Source organism: Tupaia chinensis, unplaced genomic scaffold (assembly GCF_000334495.1).
Source record: "Tupaia chinensis unplaced genomic scaffold, TupChi_1.0 Scaffold000275_1, whole genome shotgun sequence".
NCBI classification, from domain to species: domain Eukaryota; kingdom Metazoa; phylum Chordata; class Mammalia; order Scandentia; family Tupaiidae; genus Tupaia; species Tupaia belangeri.
The window spans coordinates 7,874,612-7,890,206 of NW_006159757.1; the positions used below are offsets into that span (position 1 = coordinate 7,874,612).

General features: G+C 42.4%; 1 long non-coding RNA gene across 2 annotated transcripts; it reads left to right on the forward strand.

The window, feature by feature from the left end:
- Nucleotides 1–5,373: 5,373 nt before the first annotated feature.
- Nucleotides 5,374–12,667, forward strand: LOC114008036 (uncharacterized). 2 transcript variants are annotated; one of them, XR_003549602.1, is made up of 3 exons: nt 5,374–5,508; nt 5,693–5,855; nt 11,944–12,667. It is a non-coding gene; the product is annotated as an uncharacterized LOC114008036 (long non-coding RNA). The 2 variants fall into 2 exon arrangements; XR_003549601.1 differs by lacking the exon at nt 11,944–12,667 and adding an exon at nt 7,085–7,401.
- Nucleotides 12,668–15,595: the final 2,928 nt, after the last annotated feature.

Below are 15,595 nucleotides of genomic sequence, written 5' to 3' on the forward strand. Positions count from 1 at the left end.
CTGCTGGTTCCCTAGCAACATTTTTTAAAAAGAAAGAAAACAAAGGAAATACTAGAGTCTCAACAATACATAGGTATGCCAAGGGTGTGTGTGTGACAATAGAAAGTAACTTACATATGCTTCTGCTTTTCTTAACTATAGCATATCTGCTCTAGTACGTACGATCCTCTTCAGGTAGAAAGGTGATTACTTAGCTGTAGTCATATTTCAAACGCATCCTTGCATTTTATTTATAATGGGTAGAATTCTAGGGTGAGGGATATTTTCTAAATCCTTCACTTACAAATTTAAAATTATTCATGCAAGTGAAAAGAGGAGCAGTAAGTAAAGGCCAAAGATTATGGGTGCCTTTGAGACCAGAAATCATGCGTTGGCTTGGTCAGATACCAAGAAAACAGTGTGTGTAGGGTGGATTAGGGCATGATGGTCAACAACTGGAAAGCAGCTTGATACTTCCTACAAAGGAAAAGCCACTGGCCTGCAAGTCAGAAGACATGACTTTCATCTCTACTGCTTACTCTCTGCAGAGCCGTAGTCATTAAATCACATCCACAAGACTGTTTCCTTCTGTGGAAAATAAAAGCTTAGACTATATGACCTCTTTGCTCCTTTTCAGCTCTGAATTTCTGTTTTATAGAATTACTGAGCCCTCCCTGGACGTAAATTAATATCCTTTCAGATAGCTAAAGGCAACACACAGCAAAAAATGAGTCATAAGGCCTAATGTAGCCCTCTGAACAATGTACTGACTCAGGTAACCCATGCATCAATAAACCCTGTCAATATAATTTTCCAAACTCTTTTTATAGACCAATGACACCATCAATTACAACGTATGAGAATGAATGGAAAATGAGCTACCATCGGTGAATGCATTGGAGAAAGGCCGTAACCCAGGTGAGAAAAGCTTTCTGTTAGACTTCATTGGGGTTAGCTTCTGAGTGAAACTGTCTCTTTACATTCCCTATAACTTGAACATGGAAGATCTAGAGTCCATGCAGATGTCAGTCGTGGCAAAGGAGACCCGCAATGAAGAGCAAAGCTAGAAGAGGGAGAAGCTGGTGAGTGGCTGAATAACCATCTCCAGGCACACAAAGGGCAAGCCCACCAGGCTGCTGACCTGCCACTCTCCTCTGCAAAGAGCAGGAGAGGTTTGTTATAGCTCTTCTTCATTTTCCAGCACATCAGTATCTCCTGAGGAGCTTTAAAATTTGGGTCTGATCTACCTGATGAGGAGGAAACAGCCACAGAATGAATAACTGCAGTGGGTGGTCAGCTGGGGTGCTTGACCACAGTTTATCATTCATCATTCATTAAATACCTTGAATGTTCCCTAAGAGAAAGGCAGGCATTTTGGCAAGTGAGAGCCTTCCACAGTTCTCCAATGATCTGAACATCTGAAGTGCTCTCAGGGTAAAGAAGATGCCTCATGCCATTGCTAACAGGTTGGATACCCAGATTCTCTACGAAAATTATGAGCAAGCATTTTACTTCCTTTTTCCTTTTTTTCCTCCATCCCTTTCTTGGCTTTCCAGTCTCAGAAAAGCCAATGTAGCAGAGTTCCACCAGCTTCTTCATAGATCAGGACCTCCCTGATGAAAAGACTGTGTCTCACAATCATCCCCTTGATGTCCAGCACAAGGCCAGGCCATCTGTGAGTGTTTGCTCACTCCCTGTATGGAGGGTGCAAAGTTCCCAAGGTGGCAAAGGGGAGTAACTGGCATGTCTCCACCCCAAGAACCCTGTGTGTCCCTTGTGGTTAGAAGATTGGCACTGGGGATGAGAGGTAACTCAATTTCTCTTGGTGAGAAAAATTACTATCTATTTAAGCATCAAATTCAAAATGTGTCTCCCTTCCCTGCACTCCCATGATGCAGAGCCAGGGCAGTCCTGTGTAGCATTAAATACCCCTGTGCACCCCACCCATAAGCAGAGATCCTACACTAACCACTTTTAGTATCTGAAAGCCTCTATCACCCCTGAGTTCATCCCTTAGGGCCCTCCACACACCAACCACTCCTTAGTTTTTCCTGTCATTAAAAAAAAAAAAAGGGAACCAGCAGTTGGCGTAATGGCTGTATTGCTGGACTCCCACGTAGTCGACCGTGGTTCGAGTCCTGGACCCGGTGGCTTAGAACTCACAGTGGGCAAGTGTGCTTGCATGCCTGAGATCCCAAGAGGAGAATGGAGGAGAAGGGATTGCAGCGTGACCATCCCCTCTGGGGGGTGATTTCTCACTTTCTGTCTCTATGTCTCTGTCTGTTTGGCGAGCGCACGTACCCTATAGCAAAAAAAAAAAAAAAATGGGATAACCAGTTCCTTCAAAGGCATAAGTTAATAAACAGCAAATGGGGAGTCAACAGATGGAGTAGAGGTTAAGGCTCCAAGCTCCTACACTGTTCAAATCCCAGCTGCTTTAAAAACATTCCAGGTGTGTCGTACATGTCAAAAGCACAAGAAGAGAATAGAAGGAAAAGAGATTGCGGCGTGGCCATCCCCCTTGAGGAAGGGGAGGTGCTTTCTCCTCTCCCCACCCAGTGAACACACGTGCCCTAACAAAACCAAACAAAATAAGACAAAAGAGTAAATCAATTTTTCTCAAATCCTGGAGCAGTTAGAGGACTGAGAAACAGTGGAGAACTAGCCTAAGCACACCATGGATTCCTACACATAAGTCCTCAGTAGAGAAGGAAGATATGTACTGGCGTGGTTTAAAAGACCTCAAATCAAAAAGCCCCAGAATCCAAGCATCTCCTTCCAAGGTCAGGTTCATCATCCCTGATATGCTTGCTAATTTTGTCACTGTTTAAGTAGCCATGTGCTATTTCAAGTTAAGATATCATTAATTTTTTTTTTGTAGAAGTGTCCTACTCAGCTGACTCAATAGCAAGGATATATCTAACTGTTCAATGAATGACAACATTTTACCACGCAGAGCAGGATCTGAGGCAGCGGGACAGAACAGTCAAGTGTTGACAAGGGGGAGCCAGCTGGGGCCATCTTCCCAGCAGGAGTGTGGAGCCAGAGATACAGCAGGGTGGCATCAGGCATGTGAAAGGGAACACGGAGACCCTGGAAGTTGGCCTCAAGAGGCATAAGAAAAAACTTAGTAAACTTTTGTGATTGTGCCCAGGCAGGCTCCGTCCCATGGTTACATTTCGACTCTCCCACAATGAACGCAAAGCCCTGTTGAATGGCTTTTGTTTGGTTTTTCAGAGATGCATCTTAATTCAAGCACTTTTGCCTCAATGAGTCAGAGACAGGAAAGCCTCCAGCTTCTCACCAGCTGGTACTTTTCCATGCCTTTCCTGGATTATGTAATGTGGCACATTTTTAGAAACTTGGTTCTAGTGACAGAGACTTCTGAACTAAAATGTCGGCATCCCAGTCCTCACCCTCTTAAGTTTTTGAGAGAAGATACTAGTGTTTTTGAGTTATGGGGAGAAGAAGTTGGTGAATAATATACTCAATGTAAAAGTAATAAAAAGTTTAATGTCATTATCTTAAGCTTTGTCCTATGTTTATATAAGATCAGGAAATGAGAACTGAAGATACATGAGTTTCATCTGATTGTAATTGAGCAAGTGTCTCTGTTGAGATCTCTTAAGTGTAGTAGCATATATGGAAGTAGCATGTCAGCTAAATTCCTACCCACTTGCAGAGGATTGATACAACATCCAGAAGAATTTTTCTATAACCAGAAGTCTAGTGAGTGCATCTCGAGAAAAGAGGGCTCTTGAAATAATGAGAGGCTGACGCAAGAGGAGAGAAGTGTCTTGACCAAGATGGAGGGAGGGGAGCTCAAGGTAAACAGAGCCTGAAACAGAGACTGCTTTAATGACTGTTGAGTTCATGTTGCAATGACCAATTACAAGGACCGGATTCGGGTCTCCCATTTCTCACTTCACCTTCAGAATACCCAGCCTTATCTTTTCTGAGCCATTGGATCAAAGCAGCCCCTCGTCCCAAGGGACCAATTTTTACCAAGTCCTCCTCAGTCTAAGTGCCCAGGAAGCAAAAGCAGCAATCTGATGCCAATTGATGTTCCTCAATGGAGCACAGTGAAAACAGTCTTTTTGTTTTAACTCTACTTAGTGCCAAAGATTATGAAACCTTACTCATGGCTCAAAACACTGGGGCAAAGCCAAACAGGAATCGAAAGAAGCAAGGGAAGCAGCAAGACAGAATGAGCAGCAGCTGTTCAGTCATTCTCCACGGGACCCATGTCTGCTTTCCTTCCTTCTCATGCCCGCAAACACTACCATTTAGTTACATGCCAGTTCCAAGGGTCTTCATATTAAAAACCATCATTTTCAACTGTACTCCAGGGACATGGTGTCACATAAGTTGTGCAGAGAGTTACAGCTTAATTCTGGCCTACTGTATTTTTAGGTACCTGATCTTTGCAGCTAATGGCCATTGTGTTTCTTTGTATGGCCTTTTCCTGTGCCATTAGGACATCTCTATGCCTCAGTATCTGTTGTAGCTGCATTTTAGACTAATGTTAATTTTAGCTCCTAAGAAACAACCTGGAAAAGTCTCAGGGTCTTGCTATAGAAGTCCTCACTCCCTGTCTCTGTTCTCAGAATACAGTCATGACTATGATACGTGTCCTGCATCTAGTTGGGTAATGTGGCTTGCGTTGAGGCGCCCTCACTGCTAAATGATTGTTACTGGACCATCACAGTTATCCACCTCTAAAGAATCATCTATCACACTGTTGCTACATCACTGCATAGAGAAAGGTAGCAACAACCCACTTTTTCATGAAATAAATACTTGGAAAACAAGTGTTAGTTTTACACTCGCTGGATGCCAAGTTCAGGACTAGGTGTTAGTCACCAAAAATGAGGGAGCTACGTTCCCTGTCTTTCTCCACAAATATTTGCACAATCCACATGAAAACTGCACCACTGTACCATCATCAGGTCAGGTCTATAAATTCCAGTGGTATGCTAGAGCCAGTTTGTACCAACTCTTAAGAATTAACATTATGCAACTCTTCACAATGGCTAGCTCAGAGATGCCATGTTGGTAACTCAAAATCAATTATGGTTGGGAATATTTACACTGCAGAAATTGGCAAACACTACAAATCAGGGGTTTTGTTGCTGCTGATTTTGTTGGGGTTTTGTTAGGTCTCTCTCTCCCTCCCTCCCTCCTTCTCTCTATCTCTCTCTCTCTTTCTCCCTCTCTCTCTTTGAGGTGACTTACCAGCATAACACTTTCTACAGTACAGTGATTGAAGCACTGTAGCAGAGAGCACATTTTCCCCTTTCGGGGTGGGGTAAGGTTTTACGTAAGAGAGAACGTAATAGTTGCATATTTCAAGCTGAGTAGGTTTTTTGTTTCCCAGCAGTAAAAAAGGAACAATGAATTTCAGGAAAAAATAATGCAAGTAACGTCATAGAAGTTTCAAATTTTTAAAGAACACTGAGACTTCAGAAAAGGAAGCCAGTACAGGCTGTGGTGCTACCTGAAGACAGCTAACTGAGCTCTAAAGAATAGGTGGGTCTTTGGCAGGTGGACTGGGTGGTGGGTGCACTCTGAGAGAGGGTAGAGCCGTCAGGGCCATCAGCATATACAGAATGGGCCGGGCTGCTCAGCTGTGGCTGGGGAGTGGGGGTGGCAGGAAGAGATGGCATGACTGACCAGGAGGCATTCTCTCTCTTCTCCCTCCTTCCCATCCTAGGAGCATCCATGATAGATTTTCCATGGAGAGAGGGACATTGAAAAATCACAGTTCCCATGTTTCTGCAAACTGTGAGAGTAAAGGAGGCATCTGTCTTCATTTTAGATTCTAACCAGGATTTCTATTTCACCGAGTTTGCCTCAAAATGTCTGTACCGCTGCAGGTGAGAGATTCCTTCCGTAAAAGCACTGCTTTACCTTTCCTTCTCTCCAACACTGTGAACATGAGTGGGGGGAATTCTGTCTTCTTATAGTTTCAAACCATGCTCTAAAAATGAGCACAGACTCACCTACTGGAATAGCTAGACTCCAACACCAAATGCTGGCAAGGATGTGGAGTGACAGCGGTTCTCATTCATTGCTGCTAAGAACACAAACTGGTACGGCCTCTTCAGAAGACCGTGGGCAGTTTTGTTTTTGGTTGTTTTTTGTTTTTGTTTTTGTTTTTGTTTTTTTTACAAAGGTAAACATACTCATACCATAGGATCCAGTCACCATACTCCTTGGTAGTTACACAAATGAGTTTTAAAAGTATGTGCACACAAAAAATTGCATACAGAGATTTATAGCAGCTTTATTTGTAACTGCCAAATTGTTAAAGGAACCAAGATGTCCTTGGTTAGATGAATGGATACATAAACTAGAAAATTCAGACAATGGAATATTATTCAGCACTGAAAAAAATAAGTGGACCAGGTGGTGATGCAGTGCAAGGTCCTGGTGTCACACCCTGGGGCTCCCTGTGCAGGTGACATATGCATGCCCAGGATCTGGGCTGGCAGAGGCTGGGAGTGGATGACAGTACGAAGACCCATTTGGGGGTGCCTCTGTTTTTCTGTCTGTCTCTCTTTCATGGAAGAATAAATAAACCTTAAAAGAAATTAACTAGCAAGTTGTGAGAAGACATAAAGGAACCTTATATGTATATTACTAAGTGAAAAAAATTAATCTAAAAAGCCTACTTTAGGATTTCAGCTGTACGACATTCTGAGAAAGGCACAATACTGAAGTCAGCACAAAAAAAAAAATCAGTGGTTGCCAGGTGCTAGTGAGGAGATAGGGATGCAGAGGTGGAGCACAAAATTCCAGGGCAGTGGAATTCTGGATGATATTTGTAATGGTAGATAGCTGCCATTAGACATTTGTCACACCCCACAGATTATACGGCACCCAGCATGAACTCCAATGTAAACTATGGACTCTGGGTGATAATGATGTGTCAATGGAGGTTCACGGATGCTAACGAATGGACCACTCTGGTGGGATGTTGATAGAGGGAAGAGGCATATGGGAAATCTCTGTACCTTCTGCTCAGTTTTTCTATGAGCCTAAAACTGCTCAGAAAAAGGAATTAAGTGTATATTTTTAAAAGGCATTTTAAAAATTAACACAGGGAAGAAGCCTGCGCTTTAAGTAGCCCAACTCCCCCAGGAGGTCGCTCCTCGCCTCTGAGGACCTCTTGCCCCCAGCATGCCTGGAAGCCCATGTGGTTGCTGCAACCTGTCCTTAGCTTGGAGCCTCATGTGAAGGAGTGACCTGAGTTCATCAACTTGGTCTCAAGGATCTCCATGAACAAGGGCAGACAAATGACTTGGAATACTGAGCCCAAAAGCCGGGAAAGAAGGGAGTGGAGCCAGGAGTAAAGAAAAGCCTGAAGGGAGAAGGTATCAACCACATGGGACAGCTACAGATTGGGTCAGAAGGCATCCGGCTGCTTTATCACTGCCTTTGGAGCCAGAAGTAAAGAAAAGCCTGAAGGGAGAAGAAGGTATCAACCACATGGGACAGCTACAGATTGGGTCAGAAGGCATCCGGCTGCTTTATCACTGCCTTCCCTGCAGAAAACAGAATTTAAAGGAGTGGAAAAGAACAGCAAATTGGAAGGATACATTCTATTCATTTTGTTCATGGCTTTGAGGATAGTTTTAAGAATCCTCACTGGGCTGTGAGAAAGGGGCAGAAGCACTCAGTTCAGCTTTGGAGTCCAAGGGGGCCCACTGTGCACATGCCCCAGACCCCTTGGGGTATTCTCTCTCGGCTGCATTATCTCTAGGGGAGTTGACTTCAGCTTCTGCCACGTACTTGACTGGGCATTGCTGAGTCTTAGTGGACTCATTTGTAAAATGGAGATAATGTCATACCCACCTTCCAATGATCATTCGGAGATAATTTATGTGAAGGTACTTTGTAACCTGAAAATAATTTTGAAATTGTGATTTGATCATCAAAATGCTCTATACTCTCCCAGCACCAACAGCTGTTCCCACATGCACAGAAGCAATTGCATTCCAGCAGGGTTTTAAGGCCCTCATTATCACTTTACCTAGGCCACTGTCTCCCACCCAGCATCTCTCAAACTCTATCTTATAAAAGGTTGTTGGAATTCTAAAACACCATGCAAATCCTGCTATCCTTGGCTCAGACACCTTCAACAGTTCTCTTGTGTCTTCTGGATGGAAGAAAAACTCTTTAACTTGGCATTCAAGGCCCTTCAATATCCACTCTTATCTCCAACTGTTCCCCAACCCACAGCCTCCTCTCCTGTGCCATTCCTTGTCCTGGTAACCCAGCCTTTTCAGATTTTCTGTGCCATTAATAATTCCCTTCTTCTATCCTCTACCTTCTCCTGGTAAACTCTTATTTTTGTTTTGTTTACAGTTTTTTGCTATAGGACTCATGTGCTCATCAGAGACAGAAGAAAAGTGAGAAACCGTTCCCCGGGGGGAAATCACCACACTGTAATCCCTTCTCCATTCTCATCTAGGGATTTGAGGCACTCACACACACCAGTGTGTTTTTCAAGCTACCAGGTCCAAGACTTGATCACACAGTCAGCCATGTGGGTGGGACCCAGTACCTTAACCAATGTACCACCTGCACCCCTCACTTCTGGTAAACTCTAATGCATCCTCTAAACCTCTTCTAAATGATCCTTCTTAAAAATCACTTTCATAATTTCTATTTCCCTTACTCTATCTATCTGTCATTGAATTCCCCTGAAATCGTATTGGTTTTATTTTTATCACCATGTTTCCCAACATATCTTGTAATAATAAATACCTAATGAGCTCATTGGAGTGTACATACATCATTTATCTTCCTATCAAAATATAACATTTTTTAAAGAAAAAAGGCTAGGCTGGTTTTATTCCTATGCCCATAGCATCAAATACACTGAATAAGCAATCAGTAAAAATTCACTCCGTTGACTTAAAGAAGTGAAGTAGGACTGGAGGGTAGAGGGGGTTGGTGACAATCTGAAGGCTAATTGTTAAGAATTTGGATTCAATATCACCTGGTAAAACTACTTTAAAAATGGTTTAGGAGGCACACTTAATATTTGCTCAGTTGTTTTTATTTTCCACTTATCAATTATATTTTTCCATGTAAATTGCCAACATTTTATTGCTTCTGTGTTGTACTGTCTTATAAGTATAAGCAATAGAAAAGTTGCTCTATTTTTGAACCTCAGTTTCTACCAGCTACTTCTGCTTCTCCCATGTGTTTTTAAGATTTGGTGAGAGCATTTTTCTAAAGCAGTGGTTCTCCAAGTATAATTCTTAGGCCCACATGAACATCACCTAGGAACTTATGAGAAATTCAAGTTATCAGGCCCCACCTCAGCCCTACTTAATCAGAAACACATGGGGAGAGGGAAAGAATCTGACACTCTCTCTGAGGCACTCTGATGCCTCAGCTAAGAGCTTGTTAGGCCAAAACTCAAATGTCACTGCAGACCTATTGAACCAGGATCTACATTTTAGCAAGATCACTGAACAATTTCTTTGCATGTTGCCATTTGAAAATCACTGCTATAGAATGCTTTGGGGGAAAGATGCCTTCCAATAGGAAGCTGTCATCAAAAAATGTGACTAGTTAAAAATGATCACGTTATTTTTGCCACTTCTCGGACTGAAAGATAAAATCTGTTTGCCATTCCATTGAACCTGACCTGGGTATGACCTATTTTGATCAGTAGACTATGGCAGTCATGAATTTGTATAAGCCCCATGACTGCACTTTAAGAGATCCAAAGCTTCTGTCTTCATCTCTTAAACAGCCTCAAACAAAACTCCACCAATGCACCATGAAGAAGCCCTAGTGGTACTATGTAGAGAAGAACTTAAAAATTCTGCTCCTTCATCTCCATTCCAGCTGAATTCTCAGCTGACAGCCACAGGCCATCATCTTGGATGTTCCAGACCAGATAAGAACACATGGAGATGAATATCCCAAATCAACATAGCCAACCCTCAGACTTGTGATAGATAATAAATGCTGGAGGGGGGAGTTAAGAGAGATTTTTGCTATAGTGTGCATATGCTCACCAGAGAGCCAGACAGAAAATGAGAAATTACCCCCCCCGGCCCCCCTTGGGGATGGCCATGCCACAATCTCTTTTCCATTCTCCTCTTGGGATTTTTTTTTTTTTTTTGGAGAGATTTTCACTATAGGGTGCGTGCGCTCGCCAGACAGACAGAGAGAGACAGAGAGACAGAAAGCAAGAAATCACTCCACAGGGGGGATGGTCACGCCGCAATCCCTTCTCCTCCATTCTCCTCTCGGGATCTTGGGCACGCACGCACACGCACCCGGCGTGAGTTTTAAGCCACCGGGTCTGGGACGCAAACCGCGGTCGACTACGTGGGAATCCAGCAACATAGCCATTACGCTAACTGCTGGTTCCCCCTCTTGGGATTTTGAGCATGCACACACATGCGCCCAGCATGAGTTTCAGGCCACTGGGTCCAGGACTCAAACCTCAGTTGCCCATGTGAGAGTCCAACAGCATAAACATACCATCTGCTGGTCCCTAAATGGTTGTTGGTTTAAGCCACTACATTAAAGACAACAAGCTAGTAAGCAAAACAATCATATGAAACCGTAAAGAATCTTTTCAGGAATTCCAAGTCATTTGCTAAATTATAAGCATTGTAACTTCCATGATACTCAATAGATAGTTGTAGCTATTTGCAACATGAAAAACCCCATGAGGATTGTATCAAGAAAAAACATGTATTCATGATACAGCCTGGCATGTTCCACCTTGCACCTCATGCAGAAGGCCAGCAATGGGCAGATGAAGAGGGCCAGAAATGCCACTCCACCACAGTCTGATTCTTTGTCATATAGATTATTTTTGAGCTAAAGCAACCAATACCTAGTAGACACAGGAAAAGCTCTTTACCTCTCTGACTGCCTAGAGTACATGAATTCTCCGTGTAAAGGAAATTTGCATTTATAATGGAAATTTCCACTTGCAAAGGTGTCTTTGTGCCAAGAAGAGAGCTACTCTCTAAGACAACTCAGTACCTGAGAGACTCTTATCTACGTAATAAGATGACCTTATTTAGCAATTTTCTCCCAGTACTTGCCTCCCTGACCCCTTTCCTTTGTTTAGCCCAAGGCAACATATAACTTCAGTCATCTTGCTGCCTTCTTGAGGTTGGTATTTTTTGTGAACCATGGATACATATGTGATTAAAACTGTATTGCTTCTGTTGCTAATCTCTTTTATCAGTTTGATGCGTGGCCTCTAGCTAGTAGGTGTAGGAAGATGGATGGGAAAAGGCTTTCTCTCTGCTGTAAGTGTAGTAATATATCCATATTATGAACGTGTCAACAGAAAGAAAGTGATAGGGATAGAGTCATAGAAAGACTTAAAGCTCTTCAGCGTGGGACCCAGGGGAGAAGTTTCTTCTAGTCACTGAAGGAGTGGCTGTTGCTGGGCTCCACCAGTGACTGATAAAGAACTCCCAGCAAGACCACTCATTTGGCTTTGTTATATTTCCATGGTGACACAGATGACTGGCTGACTTAGGAATCGGAAATAAATGATCATTATTATAAACATCTGACATTTTAGAGTCGCTGGTTAAATGGCGTCATCACGGCAAAAGCCTAACACAATTTGTAAAATTAGCATTTTCTCAGGGCTAGCAGCTATCATAGTGGTTAAGGATATGGACTACCACATGGCTGAATAACATAGTGGTTAAGGCTATGGACTACCACATGGCTGACTACAGTTTGAGTCTCAGAGCTGGAGGCTTGTGCAAGTGTGTGTGTGTGTGTGTGTGTGTGTGCGCCCAAAATCCCAAGAGAAGAATGAAGGAGAAGGGATTATGGCATGGTCATCCCTGCCGCACCGGGGAGGGGGGATTTCTCATTTTCTCTCTCTCTCTCTGTCTCCCCAGCAGGTGCACATACCCTATAGCAATAATCTCTAAAAAAAATTTTTTTTTAAATCAGACTTTCCTCAGAACTTGATAAAGGTGTGAGGCATGTGCACATCCGACTCCAGTGGAAAGCAGTCCTCAACCAAAAAACCTGGATTGGGAAGCCATCTTTCTAGAGCACTTTGCTGAGAGCAACAGAAGCTGACATCGACTTCATCGACTTCACCAACTTCACCAACAGAATGACTGACATCCACTTCACCGACTCACTGATTAACAACAGCTCTCCATGTAGACTCACACATGCCAGCAGTTCACAGCCAGAAAACTTATCTCCAGAGGCACTCACTGTGGTGGCGCATTTACCAGAGTCAACCACCGTCATTCTCAAACCTATTCAGGCCATTGTCACAAGACATGACACGATATGATGACGTAAGAACACCGAAGAGAATTGTTCCCATGAAAACTAAGCTGAGTGCTTTGTGAAAACTCAATTAGGCACATTTATTTTGTTTAAATTCAGAAAACAATTTGATGAGGTTCTTTTTTTAATTGTGACAAAATACACATAGCATAAAATTTACCATTTGTTATGAACTGAATGTTTGTGTCCTCCCTAAATTCCTATATTGAAGCCCTAATTCCCAGTGTGGCTGCATTTGTACCCAAGACATGTAAAGAAGTAATTAAGGTTGAATGAGCTCATGAAGGTGGGACCCTGATTTGACAGGATTAGTGCCCTTGCAAGAGCACCCTCCCACACTCTACTTTGACCTTGAGAACATGGAAACTGAATTTACCATGAGAAAATAAACATCTGTTGTTAACGCCACCCAGTCTGTGGTATTTTGTTATAATGACCTGAGCAGACTAAGACACCATCTTTTTTTTCCTTTTTTTTTTTTTTAAGGTTTTTGCCATAGGGTATGTGCACTCATCAGAGACAGAGAGAGACAGTGAGAAGGAAAATAAGAAATCACCCCTCAGGAGAGAGGTCACGCTGCAATCCCTTCTTCCTCCTGGGATTTTGGGCATGCACACACACACACACACACACACACACACACACACACACACTCAGTATGATTTTCAAGCTTCCAGATCTGGTACTCAAACTGCCATTTGCCATGTGAGAGCACGTCAACCACCCAGCCCACCTGCTGGCCCCTAAGACACCATCATAGCCATACTTAAAATGTTCCATTTATGGACCATCAGATGGCGTAATGGTTACGTTGCTGAACTCCCTCATAGTCAAACACAGTTCAAGTCCTGGACCCAACAGCTTAAAACTCACGCTGGGTGTGTGGGCATGCATGCCCAAAATCCCAAGAGGAGAATGGAGGAGAAGGGACTGCAACATGGCCATGCCTTCTGGCGTGGGGTGGAGGGGGGTCATTTCTTGCTTTCTGTATCTGTCTCTCACTGGTGAGCACACATGCCCATAGTAAAAATCTCTTAAAGAATTCAATTCATAAACTTAATATCAGAAAAGTCATTATGTATTTTTCTGTTTTTCTATGCAAAATTGTGCCATGACTTTTCCAGTGACCCAGTATATTAGCATTTTTATACGAACTGGTTTTTTTTTTTTCCCAATGCTATTTAATAAGGAGTGAGTTTATTTTTTCCCAATGCTATTTAATAAGGAGTGAGACAACTGTAAAAGATTGAGGATAAAATCGTCCAAGTCTAGCACCCTGCATGCAGATTGCTTCCTGAGCGCCTTTAAGTTCTCACTCCTTTATAAGGAACCCAAACTGGAAAACAGCATAAATACTCCAACTATATGAAGAAAGTCAGTGGAGAATCTTAATCAGTGAAGCCACACTCAGAAAGTCTTACTCCAAAGAGTTAATAAATTAATATTCTTGGGACCAGCAGATGGTGTAATAGCTACATCACTGGACTCCCACATAGTCGACCATGGTTCGAGTCCCAGAACTGGTGGCGTAAAACTCATGCCAGGCATGTGTGCCTGCATGCCCAAAATCCTGAGAGGATATTTGAGAAGAGATTGAGGCATGGCCATCCCCCCAGGGGTGTGATTTCTCACTTTCTGTCTCTCTGTCTCTCACTGTATCTTTGGTGAGCACATGTGTCTATAGCAAAATACCACTCTAAAAAAATAATTAATGTTCTTAATATATTTTAAATAGAATGTTTCAGTATGTTGATTTTATTTTTTTTGTTTCCTTGTTCAACAGACTCTTTTGATTAATCAGCCAGTCACTGGTGTTAGTCATGTCAGATATGAAGAGTGCACAGATTTCATTCCATCTGGCTGGGTTTTAAGGATGAGTGGGTTTCCACCAAGCGAAAGAGGATGAGAATAATAATATGGTGGAGGAAACATGTTGACAAAGCCACAGAAGAATGAACACACGTGACATATTAGGGAACTGGTGCAACATCAAGTGTGACCAGGACACAGCATCATTAAGGCACCTCAGGAAACAAAAGCAGAAAGATACACTTGTCTCAGATTGCTCAAGGCCTTGAAAAATCCACATGCTAAGACATTGGACTTGATCCTGTGGCTGGCCGTTGAAGATTTTCATGGGGGTTCTGTTCTAATACAAGTTAGGTTTAAGTGAAACATACAAATTATAGGAAAGGAAGATAGGCATTAGGTGTTTTCTACAAGAGTCCCTGTAAGAGATGACAGGATATAGATGTCTGATATAAATAGTGGTAGCAAAAATGGAAATGTGGAAATAGACATGACAGGCATTTTGCAAACAAAATTATGACAGTTATAAATAAGACAGATGTGTTTTAAAATAACGTGGAGATTTCTGGTAAGATAGTAAGATTTTCAGATTGTTTAGTAACAGATCAGAACTGGCAGAAAATTTAGCCCGTAGGTTTCTTCCAAGAAAATATCTTTTTTAACATAGATAAGTTCATGTTAACTGACTGCAACATATACCCCTGATACTGTCACTCTGAACAGAAAAGAAATGAGACTAAGTTTGAAGTGGGAAAACTCAAGACCTTTCTAGGTCAGAGTGACCTGACACAGCAAGTGAAATAGCTGCTGAGAACCTGAAATCTTCTGGAACCAGCTACACAGCCAGGAGAGAGTCAAAGTGCTTTCCCTGGCTGTTTCTCTGACATTTTGTTTGTTCGTTTGTTTGTTTGTTTTGTTGTTTGTTTGTTTAGGTAGGGTCTTACTTCATCATGATCCTTCTTCCTTAGCCTCCAAAGCAGGCAGAACTATAGGTGTATGCCACCAGCCTGGCTTTCTGGCATGATATCTTAAAAATAGAGACTGTGTGAAAAAATAGTCCTCCAACAGTTTGATATAGTAAAGCTGTACAGTATATTTCTATACAATCTTTCCTTGCACCTGATATGATTATTAAATTGAAATCAATTGAATTGCATTGGTCAACTGCCCCAAGATAAATCTTATCCACTTCAATTCCTTTCCTATAGGCATCCTGTAAGACATTTCCAAGAGAGTCTGAGCCTTAAGACATTTTTCCTTTTTTAAAAATAATTATATACTATTATTATTTTTCAATTCACTATTGGGCACATGAGCTCACCAGAGAGAAACAGAGAGAGAGAGACAGGGAAAGTGAGAAAGCAAGTTGCCAGGTCAAGGACTTGAACCACAGTAGATCATATGAGAGTCCAGTGCCTCAACCACAATGCCACCTGCTGGCCCAAGGTATTTTTCAAGATTCGGAATACTCAGCAGTAATTATCCCACT